The sequence below is a fragment of the Thunnus maccoyii genome, chromosome 4 (assembly GCF_910596095.1).
Source record: "Thunnus maccoyii chromosome 4, fThuMac1.1, whole genome shotgun sequence".
NCBI lineage: Eukaryota > Metazoa > Chordata > Actinopteri > Scombriformes > Scombridae > Thunnus > Thunnus maccoyii.
Window position 1 is genome coordinate 9,602,141 of NC_056536.1, and position 16,020 is coordinate 9,618,160.

General features: G+C 38.8%; 1 long non-coding RNA gene across 1 annotated transcript; it reads left to right on the plus strand.

The window, feature by feature from the left end:
* Positions 1-3,079: 3,079 nt before the first annotated feature.
* On the plus strand, positions 3,080-7,979 carry LOC121895116. The gene is made up of 5 exons (XR_006095681.1): positions 3,080-3,156; positions 3,255-3,371; positions 3,554-3,603; positions 4,394-4,445; positions 7,148-7,979. It is a non-coding gene; the product is annotated as an uncharacterized LOC121895116 (long non-coding RNA).
* Positions 7,980-16,020: the final 8,041 nt, after the last annotated feature.

Consider the following 16,020-nt stretch of genomic DNA (forward strand, 5'->3'; position numbering starts at 1 on the left):
CCTGTTTTCAGTAACACGTTATTTTATTAAACTCAGATTTACAATAACTCAAAGCTTAATGAGTGATCAACCAGTTTAAATTTGTATTTGTCTGAACTGGCAAAATCTTCTCACCTGACTGCCCTTCAGTGGAGCTGCCTCCTTTTTTGAAGAAATGTCATTTATCCATCTACGTGTTGAGGAATTGAGGGATATAAAATTGCTTTAAGATCAACACAATGTTACTTTTTCACTGACATTAACTGATTATTAACAATAATCTATGCCTACTGATATGATTGTTTCCAAATACTTAAGAGGCATATGAAAGCATAGTATGTAGAGAGCTGTCAATAACATTATTTATGTCTCTTTCACTCGTTCACACTTTGACTGGCTGGCTTGTCAGCTGGTTAGTACAGTGGAAACAGCTTATAGTGATCACGTCCATCTGGGTCAAATTAATCACTATGAGCAGATGATTATTATAACCATTTTTTTTCTTTTTCTTTATTTCTCATGCAGATAACCATCTAATTGACATTTGTATATTTATTACATGAATTAAAAAGTAATGAAATTTACTATTTACTGTAGCTGTTTCAAAATAGAGTACAGCTGTTTCAAACGCTTGTTTCACTGCTGATGCCTTCCTGACTCATTTTAAAATGAGAGAGAGAGAGAGGAAGAGAGAGAGGAGAGAGAGAGAAGCAGTGGTCGAGTGAGCTAGAGAGTGGATGAGGATAGCGAGCAGTGGTAGTGTGAAAGCCGGTGAATGAGAGGAAGAAAAAGTTATTTTCTGATTGTTTCATGGCGGTTACAAATAAAAACACCCACACCCCGCACCTGTGCACCCCCGATAATGGTGCAGCAGCCACTAATTACAATATCATATGTGTATCATGGGAGTAAGGTAAAAAATAAGAAATAAATAATAGAGTCACCGTAATTTGCAATTTGCATTCCTATACAAAGCAGTTGTATAGGAATGATTCTGTCCTGAACTTTTTGATCCATATAAGAGGTTGATCATTGTAACTGTGATTATAGAAGCGGTTTCCACTGTATAATGTTAGTGTTATATATCCTATCCTCTCGTCTTTTCCTCACTTAAACCTAAAGTTAGCTAACGTTAAGCAAGTGACAAATGAGTAACAACTTGATAGGTCGCTACATTGACCATCGTTTGCCACAAATCCATATTAGAGCTTGGTATCTTCACTCTGTAACTACTTACTATTTCACCCTGTATATTATGTTTATCCTGGTAAAGTTTTAGCCAACATCTTGTCACAACTTCAGTGTTTTCCGACTACCGTTACAGTCTCTACTGTGGGCTCTGAGTGGGCAGCACAGCCAATGGAAACGCTGGATTAGAGCAGCAGCAGCCTCTCCCAGGTCCTAGTGCCTGGCGTTTAGGTACATTGTGAATTTGGAGACGCAATGGCACAATTTGATCGACTTTAATGAAAAATGAATGACAAAAAAACTATTGACGATTTAAACTAATAATGCATATTTATTTGGGGGGGCTAAAGGAGATAGGCCTAGCGACGCCCCTGCAGTAGCCCGTATTCCTCTAAAGCACAGAGGAATACGCTATATCAGGCTTTGCATACATACACACACACACACACACACACACACACACACACATGATACTTGTAAGTAGGATGAGTTCATTGTTGGCTTGGCTCTGCACATGAGATTTGTTGACAATAAGAGAAATATAGAGAATCACCAGTCTTATGGTTTAATATAAAAATATTCATTAGTGCAGCTTTAAAATCAAGAGTGTCATCACATGGAAAGGTTTCATCCTCTGAAGAGCATGAAATTGCTCATTAAATGAAAAGTAAAAGGCACTTTCTAACACCAGAGGAAATGTTATGGTGTCACCAAAACGTCTGTTTTACTACCCAAATTTTATGGAAATCTGACTTCTATTTTTCTAGATACTATATTTTGGAAGGAAGTGGTGATGGTGGTGTTTGAAGATTAGAGGGTCATCAAAATCAGATAGCAATCAATCTCCCAGAACTATAAATATTCATACCACATTTTATATCAATCTGGTGAGCCAGTATATGTTGATATGCTGCTTTCAACCAAAGTGTTGGCCAAAACAACAGACCAAGTAACAGACGGACAGACTGCATGGCCATCCTGAGCACTGAAGGGGCAGAAATACAGAATACATCAAGAGGCAAACTGGCAAACTCTGAGTTAAAGTGCTGCAAAAGAACAATCTGATGCCTGCAAAAGAGCTGTTTTTCTTGCAGCAACAATAATGTTGTTGTTGATTTTAATGATGTGGCAACCCATCTTCCCCTTGTGATGATTGTGATGGTGACAAAGGCTCTGTTCACACCTGGCATTAAAATGCGTTTTGGGTGATCTGATCACAAGTGACAGCTATATGTACAGATGTGAATGCCCCTAAGATGCACTGAGGATGCATTGAGATCCGATCACTCAGATCACATTAGGACGTGGTCGGAGCCACATTCTTTTAGCAGTGTGTAAACGTGTCCTGGGCCACACTGAAGGACCACCTACTCAGTTGACATCCTTTGCGTAAATGGATGTGCATACTCATTCGCACACCAACAGCGTCATATTAAAGTGCGAAACAACAAAGGGGCTGGCGACCGGAGCAGAGAGTATGACGTTAGCAGTATGAATGTAGCAGTGCAGTGTGTGTACAGTTCAGGTTACAACTCCTCAAGACCCAAGCCAAGTCCCTGTGTCTTGCTTGCCACCTGATTAAAGTGAAGGGGGTTAGCCCTGAAATTAGCGACAATGGGTTAGCCTAACCTGAACATGCTCACTTAAGGTGGACTGACCTTTAAGGTGGTCCAGTTATTCTCATTTAGTGACAATTTCAGCTGCTCCTAATGGAGAAATGTCTGGCTGCTGAGTGTCTCCTGAGTTTTGCTCTCCTCTGCACCGCCCTTGGTCTTTGTAAATGGAAATCATGTACGTGTTTATTTGCATGTAGAGCGGGGAAGTGAGATCCAATCACAAGTGGTCACTCGAGACGCATGTGGAGACGCATTCTAATGCCAGGTGTGAACTGACGTACTTAGAGCTGTCCACTTGTGATTGGATCACCCAAGACGCATGTTATTGCCAGGTGTGAACAGGGCCAAAGTGACGAAATGAGGAAAATTGAAGGTAAACAAGATAAACACTTACATCCATTGAATTTAAATGACAGTGGAAGCAGGCTTCATTATGCTGTTTTAACTGAGAACAAATTTCTTTTCTCACAGATAAATTTCAAGATAGATTGCTGAACCTTTACGCTATGCTTTGCAGCACCACAGAGCTTGTTGAAAACTTGTAATAAAAGAAGTTCTGATGGGGAAAATGAAGTTTGAGAATACAGGGTAAGGAGGGTCTTTAGTATACATTTGCCTTAGGCCCCCAAAACAATGTGTTTGCCACTGCCTGTGCTGCATCTTGTATTCCTCCACTTTAAGCACCTTGCATTTTGGAAGAGTGCCTTAAGCACCCAGAGTTGAAACAAATTCAGCTCATTGTTTTTGTTTGTCTTTTCTCTGTTCACCAGTGGTATTAATGCAGCGAGGGGCCTTGTGGGGGAACTACAGCAGCTCGGAGGTGAATAAGAGCGGTTTTGTAACCACTCTCTTATTTTATATAATACTTGTGCAGCCAAATCACACTGACCCAGCACAACAAACAACAGCTGGCCGTGTGACTGACAGTAGATCGTTAGCTATTCTGTAGTCGCCTGGCAACAGCGAAACAAAAACACAGCATGATGCTCAGTTTTGTGTATGTAGGTTTCTTCCTCAGATATAAAATAGTAATCTGTTTTTTTCCCCCTGCGCTTTTAACAAAAGGCAGTGCAGCATTGATTGCTGTGTTGTTCAACCTTCAGTTTGTTCCCGGTGTGTCTCGGTCTTACTGCAGCTGCTTGGTTTACACTGTGACTGTCACTGGGAGAGGTGGCTACATCTTGGACAATTAATTACACTGGAATTCACCAGACCCTTAGTGATTACTTTTAATGGTAATGAGGTTTAATCACTCTAATACCATCATTATTAAATTATGACGAGAGTCCTTATTAGTTATACATGAACACATTACATGTTATTATTCATTTCATCTGCTGTACAATACTCTATTGTTATTTGTTTAATTCATTAATGTGTTCTTAAGCCAGCTTAGAGCCATATCTAATGTCTAGTGATTGCATAAATTGTCTCTTTTGAGTAGTCTGCATTTCAAATCAATGTTATTCTATCTTAGTGGTAGATTATAAGAAGTGTAATTAGAAGTATTAGGTACTTAATCCATAAGCCGATGCATAAAATTTGATATGGTGGTGACATGAGGTGTATTGGTAGTCATCTGTTGAAGATGAGCACTTTTTTTTATACAGGAAATTCAGTCGCTGTGTGAAGCTGGACTTCGATTCTCCAGAATGCATGCAGGTGAATGTGTACAGGGGTTGCTTGGAGATGTTTATGTGTCTGTTCCTGTTATACTTTATGCAGCATGTTTATGTTTGTTTCTAGAAATTGAATCCAGCAACAAACTTGCTTGACATGCAAGTCCACACACTCTTCTGTGACCTATGGTTACCCATAACATCCTTGGATCTTTTCTTAATGGTGTTAATTAAGTCGTCCAGCCACATCATTAGTTTTATTCCAATGTGTAAGTATTTTTTAAAATAATTTGCTGTAATAAGGATATAAGAACAAAACAATTTCTAGGCTGAAGTCAGATTCATCATTGATTCAGATGAGCCAAGGATGATAAGTAAAGGATCTGGTTATTGTGTCTTCGGAGAACCATAATTCCAGCTTGATTGTCTTTAGGCAGAATTGTGTTTGTGGGGTAAAATTTGAGCCTATTTTTCAACATTCTGTCAATCTAATTAGATTCACATGCTATCAAAATCATATTAGATAGATATTAGTAGATGTCATCTTAAGAGAGTACAAAATCGACAAAGTTTCTTATTCTTTCTATATCTTTCCAATTCATAGTCTGTTGTGTTCTTGAATCAATTATTTATGCCTTTTACACAACTCAATTTCACTGAAGAAACTGCGGCTAGCTTAGAAGCTGCAGCCTCATCTGTCCACATCTGTCCTGAAACACAGGACCAAATTCAAGATTCTGCTGATCCCATACGGCAAGACTCTAAGATCAGCTGACCAGAGCTTACGGGATTTCAACAGTCAAGACTGTTAAGTAATTACACATCCAAAAGCTGAAACCCAAAACATTTCCTCAGGCGTTAGTCAGGACCAAACCAGAGCTAAAATGAGAAAGATCTTTGGTTTTGTAAGTGGAAAGAAATATGACTGCAAATTAATACTAATGCTGCTATGTGTCCGCCGGATGGTAAAGTAGTAACTAATCAATCATCCAATTATCCATAACAGCTTTATACACCTCGGGATATGGTTGTGGCTTGTACTGTATCTGCCCCTTAGTGGCCAAAAATCAATTAGTGCAGCTTTAAGGGCTCTAAAAATGAAAAAGACATTTTAGCTTTGTTGAGAAAACAAGTTTAAGTTCAATAAAATAAGCAGTAGTGTGAAAATAATTTTCTATATTAAGAAATGGAGGAGTGGTTAGCTTTACACTCACAGATCTCATTTATTTCTTTAATATATAGCTACAGAAAAGCAATCTACAGATGGCCTGTACAGTTCCCTGTATACTGTTTAACCCATTTTTACAGTAAACACATTCAGTCATCTAGAAAAAACACATGATGTAGGTTAATTTCACCTCATATTCCCTCATGGTCATTTTATCTGTCTTTCATTTTACATTCCTGAGACTTCTCCTTCCCTTCAAAACTGTGCACCCCAGTGACCCTCCTCCCAAACTCATACATATTGTTTTGCAGCAGGAGGAACAGATGTGGAGAAATTATGATTCTACTATGATTGCTCTGAGGATGAACAAAACAAAATGGTGCTGGGAGAAGCATATTGTGCCCTAGAGCAAAAGAAAGTGAACACCACAGAAGACTGCACATTGTATCCATTATTTTTATGACTCAAACACATTTAGAAGTATGTACTGAGTCATTCAACACTGAGAGGATTATATTGTCCCTCACTGCCATCGGCTGAGCAACAGTGAGCCCCGCAGCAATCAGTTCAGGATGCTTTAGCATCGCCTTCCCAAAACTCAAAGACGTCTTGGACTTTTTCACTGGTGTCACACAGTGTAAACACATCAGACCTGCCTGTGCAGTGATGGTAATCTGTCAGGGATTTACAGCAGGTGTGTCACACTAGTATACATTTCCTGTGGCCTTCAGCTTTATCCTGTGTCTGAGATTGGCTGAGACTGACTTTAATGGCAAAACGACAGCATCGGTCATTCAATCGAGCACTGAAAAACAACCTATGTTTACATTTTGAAGTGCAAATAACATCATAAAACCAACGTTGGTTTCTTTCAACCATGATCACACTCTTTTTCCAACCTTAATCTAATAGTTTTCTTTAACCAACCCTTAATCATAAGGGTGGCACATCAGAAAACAGTCTTAGGAGTCTTTTTTTAAAAAAAGATCTTAGCAATCTTAGTTCACCAAAGCAGTTTTCATCCTGGCAGCTACACACGGGTTTCTTGGTGGTGTTTTGTCTGGGCAGAAAACCTACATGCGAATGCCAGGACGTGTTCCTCCACTGCAGGAAAACACTCACTGTGGAAACACAAGGAGGGAATTTCTTACTAAAAAGACCCTAACTTTGGAAGATTCACACTTGATTTATATAACTACCTGCTGAAGCCTCATATTGGCTTCGGCTAAATTTTGGAATGCATTTTTGCATAGAATAAATAACTTCATGCTATAAAGGGAAGACATCAGCCAATATAAACACATGGAATGATTTCAGTGATCAATAACTCTATCAATGTACAAATGGCATGTTACTGTAATACCGTATTCATTGTGTTATGAACATGTCACACGGGGGAGATTTTGAGTTAATATTTTATCTTTTATTTGCATATATTTTGAATTATCTTTTGATTATGTAGTTTGCTTTGCATGTTAGTTTGCTTTGTGTTTTCTTTGCATGTGTTTGTCGAATCTCTCTGTGATCATCCCTAAACACAACCGTGTGCCGTATTGCCAATTGACCAATCCCTGCAGAGCCTAGTGAGCACAAAAGAGGAGGGGAGAAAATGGAAGGACAGACAGACACAGAAGATTGCAAGCAGAGAAAGAAACATGTGACAGGAGGGGAACGGCAGGGATGGGGAACAGCTTTTACCCTGCTTGTGGTTCAGGTAAGGACCAGGTGTGGCAATTCAAGTCATGCATGACTTAGCACTTCTCTCTCACTCAGCACACCTAGGGCATACCGTAGAGGAACCATGGGGGAAGGGGGAGGCCAAGAGATTGCCCCACCATGGCAACCAGGAGCCACGAGCAGGGTGACGCTCACCAGGCATGGCCGATGAAGACACAGCAGGGAACCACAAAGGGCCAGACAGCACTACAAGGCATCCTCCGCTGACCCCATGGACCAGAAGATGAGCCACCACAGGAGTCTGAAGTGCAGCAGCCCGTGTCCATTTGGCGTGAATACTTCAGCCTGGCTGGTAGCCTGTTGTTACCTCACAGGAAAACTGTGAGTATCTGTCACCATTGTTTTGCGGTGGACACCGGGAGGGCCGGCTGTGGGGCAAGGGGTGGCAAATCTGAGCTGGTGTATCTGCAGGATACTGGTGGTGGTTGTCTTTTTCCTCAGGATGAGAGGACCGTGGTGGTCACAAGACATGAGGAGCCAAGGACTGTATGCGTGGAAAGGGGAAGGGACCACTGAGGACATTGCAGCTGCTGGCATTCGTGTTGGACTGGTGGAGAGACATTAACCGTAATGGACTTGTATGGGGACTTTTAAGCTTGTTGTTTATTTAAGAGACATTTTAGGATTCTTAGACATTTTATAGTTGCCTTTGATTGTTGTTATATTGTAATATTACCTGGGTTTTAGTAGTTTTAACATATTGTATTTTCAAAGTTTTGTAATAAAATATTATTTTACTCACCTTTTAGTGTCCGGCTCCTTGGTTGTCCAGTGTCGCCCTCTACCCTCTAAAGAACCCTTAAAATCTAATTCTCCTTCCCCCCTTCCCTTTATGAAGACCTCTCCTTTAATATGTAAAATAGGACTTTTGTCATATCAGTTTGTTTTTCCACTTTGGTCCAAACTGTATCCAGTTCCATGAAAAATGGAATATAATGCTTATTATACATGCCTCGTACCTCTGTTATTATCAATTAAGCACCATTATTCTTGCTTTGATTATTAAATTCAGCATTCCCTGCTGAGACTCACTGGGGGCATAGAGGTCTACAGGAAACACAAATACAGCTGAAGACAACACCAGAAAAACAAAAGACAATTATAAATATGATCCTTTCATGTGGACAACAGAGAAAAATGGTTTGATGCCATCATTATTTACATGATAATAGAATATTAGATATGCTTCCATATAAAAACAGATTGAAAAATGTATTTTCATTATGCTTCTCATTTAAAAGGGGAGAGCAATCACAAATTAATAGAGTAATAATGAGCCAGTAGTGTACCAGGCATAACCTGGTTCCAAAACAGTGATTCGCATACATCTGGCACTGTGACAGCAGAGTCAATGAGAACGTGCCAGAGCCAGAAAAATGACAAAGAACATTTAACTTTTAAACTAGATGTCCACAAAATCAATTTTACTTCTGCTGCAGTAAAATTCAACAAAGTACAATAAGTCGAGGAGGACATTTTATTCATTGTTTTACTTCTTAACAAGGTTGCTCTTAATGAGCCAGACACACTTGCTTTCATCAGCTGGCACAAGTGTTTTTAGCCCAATCAATCTTGATCAATTGGGGACTGTAACAGACAAATTAATCTCAGGTAATGAAGACACTTAACAATGTTTTTCTGACGTTGAAGCGCCCCCAGAAGCGTTCGGAAAAATACTGCTTGTCTGGTAACTTATCTAATTGCCACAGGGCATCACCTCTGCGTTAGATTTCCTTTATTAGTTTTTGGAGCCCAAATGAGGCTCATTAGCTGGCTCACTCTAATTAGAGGACATATATCAGAACACTCTAGGGTTTCCCACACTGCATGCTGGGAAAAATGAAATGCCATTAATCAATCTGGCCTCCTGTTTAATGTTCTGGACAGTGGAAACAAACGAAATGCTGATTGAGTCAGTGATGCAGAAATAAAGTTTGCTCAATGCACATAAAATAAGTATTGAAACCAGTGAGGCATTGCAGACATGCTTTTGTAGAAAAGTTCTCAAAGGTCTTCTGAAGCCAGGCATATTTTAGTGTGTTGCATCAACACTGAAATAGAGATTTTTTTTTAAATACATTTCAAGTTAATTAGCCAGCTGAATGCAATTTATATATTTCCTGATATTTAGAACATTACCATGAAACAAAAATGTTTCAGGCAATTAAGGGGGCATACTTTTTATTGCTCTGTGTTTTAATTGCTTGAGATGGGAGAGGGCTCATCTTATATGGAGGGAAGAGAAATACAGTTGGCTGCAGGAACCTGGAGAGATTCCAGTTCAATCAATACAGCAGGAAGACCTCAGCAGTCTAACAAACCCATTGTGTGCTATCAAATATATTACGACATTTAGTATAGCATGCATACTGAGCTCCTTTAGTCTTACCCAGCACTTGAGACATTCATGAGTTATAACAGCTTTCATGTCGGTTTCTAAAGTGATTCTATTACCCCGAGGAATATTTTGTGATTTTTAGTCTGTTGCAATAAAACTTTAATACAGATGGCTAAAAAAGGCTCAAAACAGCCCCTCATATGTTTTCATTAAAAGCCTCATTTCTTTGTACAAAATATTTCTCACTTCTAAATTATTCATTTTGTTTTTTACATCAAGTAGTCACTTTATTTTACCATAGGGAGTCAACGTGTCAGTTGTCATTCATGGCCAGCTTGTGTTATAAGCATTAAAGGAAGTTTCAAAGGTCTTTTTTCATAAAGCAATGACTGATACAGTTTTCCACATGATCATATTTTATGAACAGAAAATGTCTCTACACATCTTAGGATCTTTGTTATCCAGTCTATTAAAAAAAGCAGACAGGAAATAATAGCAGCATGTATTCAGGTAAAAAATACCCATAAATTATTTTTTCATTGATTGGACAAAAGAAGAAGAAACACAAGACACAAGTTAAATTTAGGCCCAGGAGGTACTGCGGTACATGAAAATCTTATTGGAATAGATGACCAATATCCTTCCAATTGAAAGAATCTTTTACAAGGTCAATGGTGAGCCCAGTGCTTATTCCAATAGTAGTGTGAGGTACAGTGTGTTGGACAGGTATCATTAGCCTGTTCACCACCCCCTTTTCCTAGTTTTTAGCATTGACGTTTTAATCAACCAACATGACAACCAGGTGGTGTAGTTTCCTTCATTGGTGATATTGATGAACTAGCCACCTGAAAAAACTTGGTATGACCATTTTGTCTAATATTGCATTATTAAATTACATATTTGTACAACAGTAACAGTATACAAAGGTATGTATGCTTTATTTATATGGAGATTTGATTGGAAAAATCACTGACCACAGACACTGATGGTTTGGTTTTGTTAGCTGCTGTCTTATTCACTGCACGGAGACAGTCTCGGATGGTTCTCATAGAAATTATGTACATTTGCAAAAAACAAGAAGTTAGTCCTCATCCTTAAAGGTCTTTTCTCTTTTAAAAAAACTGTTTGAAAACACTTCTGACACAGCTTAAACCTGACCTTGCTTGTCAAAGTATTTTTTGGAATGAGGCCACGCTCTGACAGACTTGGACAAGCCACACAAAGATAAGATTTATGCTTTATTGGAAGTGTTTTCAGACATTATTTTGTAACTTTTACAGCAGAACAGACTTTAAGGATTAAGGTTTGGCAAATATCTGTCCCGTTAACTTTCCCACCTCTGTTAAAGAGCAGTGCACAGCCACATTCCTAAGCTTTCCTATGGGAACTCTCTGAGACCATCTCCAGTGGATGAGAAAGTCCTGAACAGAGCTGTGAACTCATGAAACTACCGCGGGAAGAGTCTTATGAAATGTTGAATTTATAATCAATAAAACACACCCATTAACCACATCCAGGGGTTTTGTGCTACAGTCAAACTTGGTTGTGTTCTGGTGGCAAAAGTTAGCTAACTCGATAAATATCAATGGTTTTGTCACAAGAGTAAAACAAACTGTACCTTTCTAGGATATATGGTTGTTGAATCCTGCATTTGGTATTGTTCATTTCATTTTCTGAATTTGCTTGTAAATTATGTCAATTAAACAACTGAAGAGAAGGTTGGGAAATATAGGGAAATTCAATGCCAACACCTGTTAACGCCCCTTGTGGCAACAGTACCTACTGTTTGAAAAAAGACTTGCCTTATTTTCCTTCACTGATCTTCTATTTATAGAGTTAAAATTAAATAAAAACAAGGTCTCTAATGTTAAGGTGACAAAATATGTTGGCAAATCAACACGCAATATCAGTCAGTTCAAAGTAGACTCTTGTTTTTGCTCAGTTCAGAGTTTCCAACACAACATTTCTGAATGGAACACGATGCAATGAGTAAAATGACAGTGTTGGTAGCTTTGAATGACAGCTAAAAAAACACACTGTGCACTGAACAACAATCTAGGTTAGGGGAAAGAGCAGGAAAAATATCAAGACAAATACTGGCATTTTCTTTTGACAACATCAAACCACCCATAAAGGACTAAAGGATGTTCACAGTGCTGCCTATGAATCTCTTCTGAATCCTTTTCTGTTTGAAGGAAGATAGACCACATGTTGCTCTTTTGATCAACACTGCTTTGTAAGATACACCAGAAATAATTAGCAGTATGTTAAATAATAATTTCACAAATTAAAATTATTTCACAGAATTAAATGACTGTTCATGCAACTAAAATTGTACATCAGCTGTCATTCATGCATCAACTCATCTATTTTCAGAGAAACACAGGAGCCCTCTTCTAAGTGACATTGGTCACTGGTTAGAGCTGGAAGAGGGGAGAAAGCCCTCTAAGCCATCTTGCAACCTCTAATGCACTGAAGCTATTGAACAGGCAAGAGGATCTGTATTGACTTTGATCTGAATTGAGCGACTTTCATGGTCAATTTTACACGGGCTTCTAGTTCTGCGCATCAATTCACCCCGAGCCTTTTGGCCGAGAGGAAATGAGATTCTTTCTTCACTTGAGGATCTACTGCAGTGTGAAGACCAGATATGTGCTCTCTCACTGTCACGTGACATGATATTGTCTAGTTAAGACACAGCGCACACACATGCACGCTCACACACACACACACACACACACACTTATGCAACATTCAGTTGACCTTGTATTTCGATATTTGTGAATACCTTCAACTGAAATGCAGCCAGTAACCATATTTTCCTAATGAATTTCCAACCTTATTTCGGACATTCCACTGTTTCCAAAGTCTCATAAGATTTTGTGAGATGGGAACGGAATTTGACAGATGAATAAAAAGATGAACATTACATTTATTCACTAGACACAGGATTATGTGACAAGATTTGTACATGACTTTTATAGCTGTTCCTTATGTGACAAGGTTACCTTTTTTCCTTTTCTAAACACAAGGTTAAGGCAAGCAGAGAAACTTTGTCTTAAATTACGTATTATGGCAAAGTATACCTTAGTCATGATTAGACTAAAACAGGTCAGTGGTTTTACATAGACAAAATGGCCCAGACAAAAAAAAAAAGGGGTAATCATGTAAACACAGATCCCTCTTATTATTGTAACATTTTATGTGTTCACATATTTCAGAAAAAGTGAAGCAAATAGCAATTGTTCCCAAAGCAAGATTAATGCTTCTATTGTTCCATGGTAATAAAACAACAGGAATGGTCATTTGCATGCACACACACTGCTGCGCTGTGGCTATCCTGATGTGGATGTGTTGTGAATATTCTGCCTGCAAAGTTCTGGTACGTGACCATTTATGACAGGCCGCTTACAGAGAGCAACCCTGTCATCTAGAAAACACTTTTATACATACAACTAATTTATACGAATTAATGTTGTTGATTAATATATCTGGCAAGTCATAAAATGTTGATAGTGAACGTATCAGTAAAATTTTCACAACGTATTTCCCTTTGTTTCCTGCAACTACAGCATTGTTAACTTTAAAATTTTTTAACTTCACACTTTTGTTTGGTTATGTTTAGATATTAACTTATGTTACAAACTTGGCTCAGGTTTGCAACAAAATAGGGAGTTCACACACAAAACATGTCAAATACCAAAATTAGTTTATTCAGCTAATAAATAAAAATAGAAGGTGTGGGGATATGGAAGTAGTAAGTGGTGTAAAGCATGTCTGGATGAGTGGAGGTATGTGTGCAGTGTAATATAAAGTGCAAACATAAAAGGAGTACAGCAGTGTGGACGTCATGTGGAGGTTCAGGCTGCCTGGAAAGAGAGTGGTCTGGGAGAGCACCACCTCCAAGGTGCAGCCAGTTACTTTGACGACCCCCCGGTTCATGCCAGAGAGCCGTCACACTTGGTTAAGGTTTAATACAGAAAAAGTCTTCAAGTGCAAGACACAATGTATTGACTAAGATTTAATTGAAACCACGAAATTCTCTGATCTTATCAATGTTTCCAGCTGAAATGTAATTTCAGTAACTGTAATCTTTCCATGGGTCAAAACGAAACTGTTGAATCTTATATTGGTACGGACTATGCCAAGTTTCATGGCCTAGTGGCAGCTAGTAGCCATTCGGCTGGGGCAGTGGATGTAGCGTACAGCAAAACCAAATTGTGGAGCCATGCTGGTGGTTGTGATGGGAAAACTCAGCACAAACTGTAAAGTCCAGATGAACTGCATGGATATACCTTTGAAGATGAGATCCCTGCAGCTGGAAAGAATGTAAAAATAAACTTCTGATTTTTTTCTCCAAAAGCTACAGCATGTCACCAATTCACAGAGTAACATATGGAGTGCTGAGGTTTCAAATAGGGCTACCTCGAAGGAAGGAAATGAATCTGAAAACTTTTGGTATATGTTTGGGAAAATGATCCAAAAATTCTGAGCTTAAATAGCTAGAGACGTGGTGCTGCCAAAAAAAATAGACCATAAGGAGGAGAAAAGGAGGCACAATATTTACTCCGTGCAAAAATATGGCTCTGTCTCTCAACTAGTAAATAAACAGAGCTGAGCTGCAGTATATTTTTCTAAAGAGTGAGTGATGTGGCTCTCAGTGCTTTGGAAAATGGACAGCAGTAATTGAAAATATTCACATTTTGTAGTTAATGGGCTTAACATACCAAAGCAATAATATGGCTTTGGTAATGGCTAAATACAAAACTACTTTCCCTTCCTTCAAAATTGTATGTCTTCCATGTTATGTTGTGAAAAGTTTGTTTTTTTGTCTAATTTCAGCACAGAACATTTTATTATTTTGACATATATTTTTTAAAATTGTAATTCCTTATTAAGTCCAATTGAAATCACATTTAGTCATCCCTCTTTGCAGTCAAAATTAATGTCAGCTTTTTTTTAAATAGTTTTGATTAACAATAGTCAAAGTCAAAGTCAAATTTATCTATAAAGCACATTTAAAAACAACATTGGCCAAAGTGCTGTACAGACCAGAGCAGGTAGTTAAAATCACAAATACAAGAAACACCGACATAAACAACAAGCGACGCAGCTTGTAGGCACAAATATATGACACATAAGGATAGGCACAAGCCAAAAATCAAGAGAATTCAAACGTTAGTGAATAAAAGTAAGTTTTGAGCCTGGACATAAACGAATCAATGGAGGGAGCAGATCTGATAGGGAAGGGAATTCTGTTCTACACTTTAGGGGCTGCAACCATAAAGGCACGGTCACCCTGAACTTAAGTTTGGATTGCAGGACAGCCAGGAGTCCCAAATCAGCCGACCTGAGGGACCTGGAGGTAGAATAAGGGGTTAGAGGGTCTGCAATAGCTGGTGGCTGAGTGTCAGTCTTAAGGCCAATAATGGTTTCCTTGTATTGTTTTACACAGAGGTGTTTTCAGTCTGAATGCTGCTGAGGAGTTCCTGTATGTTGCAGAACAACAAGAAAAAGTTGAAAAAAGAAAGTGGTGTGTGCAAGAGCTTAATGAGAACATGAATACAGTACATACATACAGTAGACGAGACGGGCATTCCTGTTTGCTTTTCTAGCGCATGTGCAGTTGGCATGCTTGACAGTGCGGACAGTCCTTGCAGTTTCAAATTTTGTGCTGTGTGCAAATGTCTGCAGAGGGGACCCTCACAAGCATGGACCCACACGGACCCTCATGGGTCACAAGGACCACACCAGCATATAAACAGACTGATGTGACATTTTCAGGTATGTTAACATGCTTTTTAATGAGCTGCACATATCTAATTAGCATCTAATTATCTATCTAGCCTGCACTGCACTTTTCCCGGTGACTGTTTGGTGGCTCGTTCAAGAAGCTACAGTGGAATTAATGCAAAACAAGGGGATATATAATATAATACATAAATTTCTCCCTTTTGGTTTCAGATTTTCAGAGAAAACAAGTGATTTTCAGAGCAGATATGTATGCTGAGGCAGACAAAAAAACATGCAATTTAATTTCAGTACGACCACTCAAACAGCCTCTTGTAAAAGGGTTCTTTTATTTTCTGTTCTTCAATAAAGACATTTTAGCTGTCAAAGAAACAAAAAAGTACACACACACACAGACGACCATATGTATATAATACACACACGCCACTGACTATATCTGGTTCCAGATAAAAGGGGCTGTGTCGTCTTGCAGCTTTTTCAGGAGCCATATGACGTGGAGTATTTCTCACAGTGGTTCTCTTGCTAAAGAGCTTTGGCAACTGGGAGATGCAGCAGGCATGAAGTGTAAGGATGAAATTAATTAAAAATGCAGGAGAACATCAGCAGACTCTTTTCTCAAAGCAG